Source organism: Silene latifolia, chromosome 4, assembly GCF_048544455.1.
Source record: "Silene latifolia isolate original U9 population chromosome 4, ASM4854445v1, whole genome shotgun sequence".
In the NCBI taxonomy this organism is placed as follows: domain Eukaryota; kingdom Viridiplantae; phylum Streptophyta; class Magnoliopsida; order Caryophyllales; family Caryophyllaceae; genus Silene; species Silene latifolia.
This window is the reverse complement of record NC_133529.1, coordinates 104,779,671-104,789,200: the sequence shown is the minus strand read 5'-3', so window position 1 is coordinate 104,789,200 and position 9,530 is coordinate 104,779,671. Positions and strand designations below refer to the sequence as shown.

The 9,530-nt window shown below is 36.7% G+C and overlaps 1 long non-coding RNA gene across 2 annotated transcripts; it reads left to right on the top strand.

The window, feature by feature from the left end:
* Positions 1-728: 728 nt before the first annotated feature.
* LOC141653704 (uncharacterized) lies at positions 729-5,142 on the top strand. Of its 2 annotated transcripts, none has more exons than XR_012547497.1 (5): positions 729-1,159; positions 2,941-3,118; positions 3,936-4,034; positions 4,119-4,227; positions 4,910-5,142. It is a non-coding gene; the product is annotated as an uncharacterized LOC141653704 (long non-coding RNA). The 2 variants fall into 2 exon arrangements; XR_012547496.1 differs by having other exon boundaries at positions 729-2,472.
* Positions 5,143-9,530: the final 4,388 nt, after the last annotated feature.

Sequence of the window (9,530 nt, the reverse complement as noted above, 5' to 3'; positions counted from 1 at the left end):
ATATATATATATATATATATATATATATATATATATATATATATATATAGGAATGGGATCATGTGAGGATACACTATCTTTTTGAGGATTGAGGATTTTGTTACAATATCACAGGTTGTTCAATACAATATCACGGGTTATTCAATACAATATCACACTAAAAAAACACTGTGCAAAAAAAAAAAAAATTATAATTTTTTTTTTCAAAAAAAAAACTTTTTTTTTGGCAAAGGTCAAATTTTTCGTGATATTGTATTGAAGAACATGTGATATTGTATTCACTAATCCTCATTCCTCAAATATTTAGGAGTTCTCACCGGATCCCGACTCTATATATATATATATATATATATATATATATATATATATATATATATATATATATATATATATATAGAAATAGGATCTGTCGAACCTATAGTTCGATCTGCGATCTATTTAACTATTGATGTAACTAACACAAGATAACCAACAAACAAGAGTTCTGCTGTTAGGCGAAAGCCTAATCCCAACCTTCCTTATCCTCTCTCTCTCTCTCACCTCAATCAACTACCAACCAATGCCAAAAGCCACCACCAGATGCCGGCAGAGACGACCGCCATGTTTCCTCCGGCGAACTCGCCGTCGTTCCTCTCCATTCTCTTTCTCTTCTCTCTTTGTGATCGTCCTCCTTTTTGCAGTCCTTTCCTTAGCGCATCGTTTCCACCGTCGCGCCCCTTTTGCACCACCACAACCACAATTAGGTGCATTTTAAGTCATTATTTACTCAATTTGATTCGAAATCTTCCAAAAATGTCATCGGTGTGATTAGTTTTCTAAAATATTTCTTTGTTTTAGATTTATGATTTATATCACTCAATTTTTATAAAAAAAAAATCAGATTTATGTTAGTTTTTGAGGCGTGTTCGACCGAACTATGGTGGTTTGATGGTGCGAGATTAAAGAAAAATGGAGTTGCAGGTGTTCAGTTGGTATGATGTTTGTCGGAGGTCTAGTTTGTAGTGGAGACAAGGTGTGGTGCGACGTCGCCAGTGATACGGTACTGTCGGTTAGAGCTGGTACGATCTCAAGTTGGCGGTGATCATATCATCACGACGACATCGTCTTTGATATGATTCTGAGACGCTGCTCCGTATGGCCCCCCAATGTATACTTTCGGGTAATTAAATGGTTTTGATATCACTGCCTGTTAATTTTTTTGTGAAACTAATCATGTTGTTGGAAGTTTGCTTGGTTTTGAGTGCTGATGATGACGTTTGGGCTGACCCAATATAACACCGGCTTCATCGGAGGTGGCTGGTGACATCTCTGGTGCCGTTCGTGGTGGTCCACAGTAGATGTGGTGGTGCTGAGGTGGTGGTAGGTGCCTGATGGTTGTAGTAGTGGTGGTTGGATGGTGCATACACAAAATATCAACCCAGATACATGTGATATTATTACCGAATATACATGGTATTACTACCGGATACACAAATTGAGATGTGTATCCAGTAGTAATAACATGTGTATCTAAGGTAGTAATATGTGTATCTTGCTAGTAATACCATGTGTATCCTTTACCATCTTGCTTGTCAGCACATCCATGATTTATTACTATATATTTATCTGATGGTGTCTAGCCTACCTAAGCTCCAGCGTTGGAGCATCTGTTCGGAATTTGTCCATTTGTGATTGATGTGGCTGTTTGTTTGAGGAGTCATGGTTCATGGGTTGGGTGATAGTGTGGGCAATAACAATTGGGAAATCGTGGTGGTGTTGGTGACATCAGTTTTTGGGGTGAATGTTGGTTAATGGGTGGCGGGTGTGATGGTAGTCCAGGGGTGATGGTATCTTCATGGTGATATTGGCGAAAATAAACATGATATTTGTGGTAATAAACCTTTTTTAATTTTATATGAGCATGCTTGATTAAATTGAGAATCAACAACCATTCAATTTTCTATGAAGCTGATATTTGGTCGGTAAAAGTTTTGTATAGTTTCCTTGTTTCTTGCTTGTTTTTATTAAGTTGCTTCATTTGGGACTTGATTAAGTAATCAAGTTGCTTAAGAATCTATGGAGATTTGGTATTGGGAATTTTTTTTGAGACTCCTTTACTTGAGTTATCTACAAATAATGGAAAAAAAATTAAGAAGTAGCTCACTGTAAAGGATCAGGGCCTCAAGGGTGATTCTTTGCACATTACATTTTTGCAGTTTGCAACTAAAAGGTCATTACTATGCTCGTTATTATATCGTCTATACCCAAACGCAACCCGACACTCTCACCCTCAAAACCACTTCCAATCACTCTCACCCCTCACATCCACCATCTTCCGACGATCGACGGTTGCTCGACGACACGATCAGCTGCTGGCAGCGCGCTATCTGTCACTCTTTTTCGCACAAAACAACAATTTTGATCGAGTTTCGCTCAAATTCATCATTAATCCTCGAATTTCGATCAAATCTCATGGATTCGTAGTCGTGTAAGGTATCTTTATTTTCTTAGTTATTCCCGGTTTGATTAATTACTTCCATAGTTATTAAATTTACCCCATATTTGACCTAATTTGTAGAAGTCTAACCTTAATTCCATTCCTGCTTCATTCCCCCAAATTCGCTCGACTTTGATGTGTTTACTGTGTTTTTTGGCTTAATTGATGTAAGTTCTTTAATTTATTTCACTATTTTCAGTTTTCTCCCAATTCGAATCCTAATTTTACGGTTTCATCATAGTCTCATAGTCTTCGTGCATAATGTAGCATTACATTACCAGCAATTTCGTGCATACTTTTTTTTTCTTATTTTGTTTTATTAATTTAGTTATATTTATGCGTTAATTGTGAATCGTTGGAGTGTTATTGGATGTTTGTTGTTTACTGATCGATTTCTATGAATTGTTTTGCTAGATACTCTGAGCTATTGCGTTCTGATTTCCTACTACTTTATTCCGAGGCAGGTGATACAGGAAAGCGCCAGCGGCGTGAGTTTTATTCTATTCCAAAAGCAGTGGTCGAAGTGGTCTCGGGGAAGCATGAGCGTTTTAAATGAAGCTGCCTATTCTTTGAACTCAAAACTAGCCCTGAAGCAAGCTGCTCTACTGTCTTCTAAGCAGCAAAAAGAATAAACTAAATAACGTAAGTAATATATACTCCCTCCATTCAACTCCACATGGCCATTTTCTATTTTACACACTATTCACAAGTGAGCATTTATTATCAATTTTCTCTCAATACATAAGTGGAAATATATTCATGTGGGATCTTGTTTGATTCGTATTTATGAGTACATTAAAAATATCTAACTTTTATAATTTTTTCAAATACGTAGCTAACGATATTTACCGCGTAAAACACGCGTTGGCAAACGTGAAAAAAGAAAAGAGCCTTGTGGAGTTGAATGGAGGGAGTATAAGTTTATTAGTCCATTCTTTCCTTTCAGAACAACAGTAGACTTTGAGACCCCGGAGCGCATGCTTATAATATGCTCATGGCTCTCGTCATCTGGGTAAACCCAGCTGCCTTAAATCCCTGCTTTCTTCTTAATCTCAAATGTTCCTGAATGTAGTTATGTTTATGCGTTAGTTGAGGATTCGTAAAATTGCGGGTTCGCATTGGAATGATTGGAGTTTGTTGTATACCTAGTATTGCATTAGCATTAATACCAACTGTAACAACCCCGAGCTCAATTATGTGCACTAAGCTGCACTGATAACTAGCGCTTCTGTTCTAATAAGCCTTTTGTTTTCTGATTTTTTTTTTACAACTGAAGTTAAGATACTAAGCTGAATTTAGTAAAGGGCTCAAGCCTTTTGCTGTCATCTGTAGGGTATAAATTCTGCAGTAAAACATTGTGTGACTTTCTGAGCTTCCTGTTATTTTATAAAAACGTATACTTTTCTCTTTCTCTGGCAACATGTTAATTTATGTATACATTCTTTTCAAATGTTCACAGAAGCCTCAACTTGTTAAAGGGAGCATGAAACTATATTCTGTGGATCAGCAGCTTAGTCAAGCTCTTGAAGATCATGCCGCATCATTTGCCACATATAAAGTATGATAACCTGCCATCTTCAGAATTATTTGCGAGTATCTGTTTTGCCTTCAGGAGTATTAAACATATTTTTATGATGCTTAGGTACCTGGAAATGAGAATCCCTCTACTCTTATTGTGTTTGCTACAAAGTCTATGAATGCTGGCCAGGTTACTTCCAAGTTGCACATAATTGAGCTCGGTGCCCAGCCAGGTCTGTATCTTCTTCTCTTTCTTTCCCCAGTGCCTTCCAAGTTATAGTGTTTTACTATGCATCACTACTTCAATAGTATTAATGTTACCTTTCTCAATTACCTATTTACCTCTTGTTTCATCCATCACTAGTTCAATAGTGTTAATTTTTTGGCTTCTAGGTACAGTGTATTGTCTCAGGATACACTCTTCTTAAACCTGTATGGATACATATCTTTACCTTGTTAGATACACATGATGCTCTACATTGTTAGTATATTTTGTCTTGTTCTTCTTTAAATGAAAGAGTATATATCAAAGTAAAATTAAATAACTTTCACTTTATTTTCTAGAATTTATCCTCGTATCGAGAGTATATTATATCCTCCTACTTCTAAAATGGGAGAAGAACAACATAAAGGTAACGTCTTGAAACATTCCAAACACAATTGTTGACTGACCTTGGTAGATACAGATTTTTGGCAAGCTAGATACACTCTTTTGACAAACTAGATACACTCCTTTACCTTGCGAGATACATACCTTTACATTGCCAGATACACATATATTGCAAGCTAGATGCACTCCTTTAACTAGCTAGATACACATCTAACTCCTTTAGATTGGTTGATACACATGATAATTTTTTAGTTGTTACATTACTAAAATAATTTAATCTCACGTCATTCTTGTTTTTTATGCAGGTGCTTTTTAGGATATTTTTACAGGATGGATGAAATTTGGAAGTAAAGATTTTGTAGATAATATTGATGACAGTATTTTGGATATTATGGAACTGTCAACATTTGTTTGTTGTGATCACCGAATATTGTCAAGAAACAGTGTTTTTGTATTTGTAAGATCAACGTACATAAAACAATTGTACAAACAAGTGTGGTGACTCCAATGGGGAAGAAAAAGCATTACATTACATGAATGTCGCTCCTCTAGTAATCTAGATATATATTTGAAACTTTTTAGAACAAATCTCTGCGTGTGGCATATGTGCATGTTCCACATCACAAAATGTTAGCAAAACGTACAGAGGAATCCTTGAATTTTAAATACTCTATCAAATACATCAACTGAACCCAAAGTTGTATAATTTGTAACAAAATCATATGTTAATGCACAATATCCCGAATCACATATACGCAACCAGAATTAATTAATTTCAGACTTGTAACAAACCAAAAAAGAACCCTTCCTTAAATTTCACACCTGGCAAGCCCCTCGTCACTTTTAATAGTGCAAACCGTATGAATGACCAAGATACCCTTAATGCTACTGTCAAATACACATGGTATTACAGTCAGATACACAAATTGATTTGCGTATCCATGAGTAATACCATGTGTATCCGGGCTAGTATTTTGTGTATCCTTGATCTAAAGATCAACTACGACCACTCACCTGACCAACACAACCACCGAAATCCGTGAAGTAACCCCACAGCCAACCCCGTCTCCGCCATCAGCCCTCATAGCCATTTGAACCTGTACAGGTGACATAACCAACATTACTACCATACCCACGCCTGCGACTTCTCCGACAACAAAGACAACGCACACCTGCCACCTGACCCCGTCGCACCCTCGTCGAAGATCCACCAACCACCACAAATTCTCGTCATTGCCGAACAAATCAGGCCCATCCTCTACCCCAGACGATTATGGCAATAACGAATGAAAAATAAGAACTCTCCGACAAGGTTACCTTTACCAATATGTGTTTGAAATTCTCCAATCGTCACAACCTCTAGTGTCAAAGTTGGCGGCAGTGAACAACAGACCACCATCGTCGCCCACTATTTTCATTACCACCATAGAAGTGCGGAGATGTGCATCTTGTCGACGTCGACGATGTTTTATGGATAGGTTGCCGGTGGCGTCATCATAATAGTGCGCCAAAATCGAAGAGAAAATGTGGCACACATCGAAAAGGTGGACATGACAGTGGCGGCGGCTTTTTCGACGGTGACGACATGAATTTAAGAGACCGTCAGTTATTCCGACGAGGGCTAGTGTCACTGGCGAGTTGGTGGCTGGTGTATTGGGAATGAAGAAGATGGTGGTCTGTTGATGGGGAAGGGGTAGCATTGGGGATTTAATCTTAGCCTTTGAATTGGTTTGGTTGGTGGACTAGAAATGATGCGCGTGTTTTATTGATTTTGGTAGTTCGTACAGTTCGTACCGTACTTTAGTTCGCACCTGACCCCGACCCTATATATATATATATATATATATATATATATATATAGAGAAGAGATCAACTAAGGTCCTTACATATATTAAGTCCATAAGTCCTAATGTGGACGGTTGGATCAAGCAAAGCAATGGCCACGATTTGGCAGTCAAACCCCACTAAACCCCATTAAACTAATATTTTTGATTTACCTCTCTCCTCTTACCCACTAACCCATGCATGCAACATTGTTTGTCCATCAGTCAATGATCATTTCCCTCCTCATTTTCTAGACAATTCAAAACAACTTGCGGGTATTTTTCCCTCTATTTCCTGTCATTTCGTCTTCCTTTTCTTTCTTCACAATTCTGATAACTCCATTTTCATCACTACCAATTAACTCCATCCTAACAAACGCCATTTTAATCACTACAAATTAATACCAACTCGCGTGCAAACTCGCCTGTCTCCATTTTTTTATAAGGTATTTTCTCCATTCCTTATTCAGTGATTTGTAGTTTGTTTTTTTGTTAATTATTGCCTTTGTTAAACTATCATAAAAAGAGTTCATTTGATTTTTCAATTTTCAATTATGGGTTTGTTGATGTTTATTTGTTCAATTGTTAATTATGGTTGTGCAGATCAAATTCGAGGTCATTTGATAATTAACAATGGTTTTTGCCAAGAAAAATGCCAAGAAATCTTCCAAGAAATCTGAATCGAAGGTAAAAAATCTCGTGTTGTTGGTATAACTCTTATAGAATGATTTGTAACTTCAATTAAATATCTGTATAACTCTAATCCCAATTGTTTGTCATCTACAGATGGATGTTGTAGAAAGTATTGACACGGGAGTTGATATCCAGGTTAAAAGTTTCGATTTTGATTTATACGTTACTAGATGTCTAACTCTGCTTACTAGATGTATAACTATAGTACTCAATATGTATAACTCTCGGGTAATTAATGTAAAACTCGGTTAATAGATGTATAACTCGGGTAATTAATGTAAAAAATCGGTTAATAGATGTACTCAATATGTATAACACTGGGTAATTAATGTAAAACTCTGGTTAATAGATGTATAACTTTAGTACGCAATATGTATAACTCTGGTTGCTAGATGTATAACTCGGGTTCTAGATGTATAGCTCTTCGATTACTGTGACCAACTCCTTCTTTATAATGTCAAACTCTAATTGTTATATGTATGACTATACTTTTAATTAGTTTCCATTCATAGAGTTATACAATATATGCCTACAATTATACAATTTATACCTGGATATATACAATATATAGCTAGAGTTATACAATTTATACTTTGGAGTTATACATTAGATGCCTGGACTTATACCGGAGTTATTCCCGAGTTATTCATTATACGTATATGCTTACGCTTATACATTGTAACTCTGGGTAATTAATGTAAAAAACTGGTTAATAGATGTATAACTTTAGTACGCAATATGTATAACTCTGGTTCATAGATGTATAACTCTGAGTTCTAGATGTATAGCTCTTCTGATTCTGTGACCAACTCCTTCTTCATAATGTCAAACTCTAATTGTTATATGTATGACTATACTTTTAATTAGTTTCCATTCATAGAGTTATACAATATATGCCTACAGTTATACAATTTATACCTGGATATATACAATATAAAGCTAGAGTTATACAATTTATACTTTGGAGTTATACATTAGATGCCTGGACTTATACCGGTTATTCCTGGAGTTATTCATTATACTTTGTATATGCTTACGGTTATACATCTAGGACTAGAGTTATACATTACATGACCAGAGTTATACTTTCTATTGCTAGAGTTATACATCTAGGACTAGAGTTATACATTACATGACCAGAGTTATACTTTCTATTGCTAGAGTTATACATTTTATCGCAGTCATTTGTTGTATAACTCGATTACATGTTGAATAACCTGTTTGTCATAATGTATAACTGGAGTTATACAATATTTGGTTAGAGTTGTACATTTTATTCCCGGAGTTATACAAGATATGCCTAGAGTTACACATTAGATAACTTGTTATTATATGTATAACCATCTCGTTAATCTGAATCCCTTTTTTGTTTGTCGCTCTGGATGGATGTTGTACCAAGTACCGAGAAGGAGTGATTCTCGGGTTCAAAGTTTGACCCTTTTATAAATCGTTGTCATTTGTTGTATAACTCGATTACATTTTGAATAACTTTTGTTAGAATGTATAACTCTTGATATTTCCGATTAACTCTATTATCAGAATGTATAACTTTTCTTATATTTTGTATAACTCTGACTATCTATTGTATTACTTTAATTCACAGTATGTCTATTTCTTTGTTCCAAATATCTCTAATTGCAACTACAGTATGTCTAATTTTGTGTGTTGTCCTTGCTTTTCCCAAGATGGTTGAGGCCAAGCCAAGGGTAAAGAGGGTGCATGAAGTAACGGTTTCGTGTCGACCTCAAAGACTTGTCTCTCTCATTGAAAAGCTTAATGAGGATCAAGTGTCCGCTGTTAAGAAAATTGGGTTTGGTGGCCTTTTGGAACTCAAGATTAGCAGACTTCCCACTTGCACACGTTCGCTCTTCTTGAGTCCTTCTTCTCGACGGGTCATATGTGTTCGGGCTTCGCGGAAGAAGGAGTTTATGATCGAGTAAGCATGACGTGCATGATCAAGTTTCTTGTTACCTTTCGGACCCGCCCTCTCCCTTTGGTGCCTGTGAGCTCGCGAAAGGGTCCACCGATCCCGAGAATAAGGAGTCAAGGATAAATGGCAAGCAAGCGTCGGGGTGGCCAAAGGGAATAGTTCAATACCCTTAGGGAAAGTTTTCAAGCAACTTATGGAGTACGAGGAGGCGGACGATCAATTTTGCCGCCTATTTGTTTTGTTACGTATGTCTTCATTCCTCGCACCCACCCCAAACAACGGGATAGATTGGAAGCTGTTAAGGGCTGTAGAAGATCCTAAAGCCATCCCGCATTTTGACTGGTGCTCTTATATTTTGGACATGACGGTGAAAGCGGGGTAGATCGTAAAAACGGGGTAACAATGTTGAACAGGTGTATCCCGTTCCTCATGATAAGCTACTTTCAGCGATATGATTACAAGGGTAAGCCTTGTGAACAT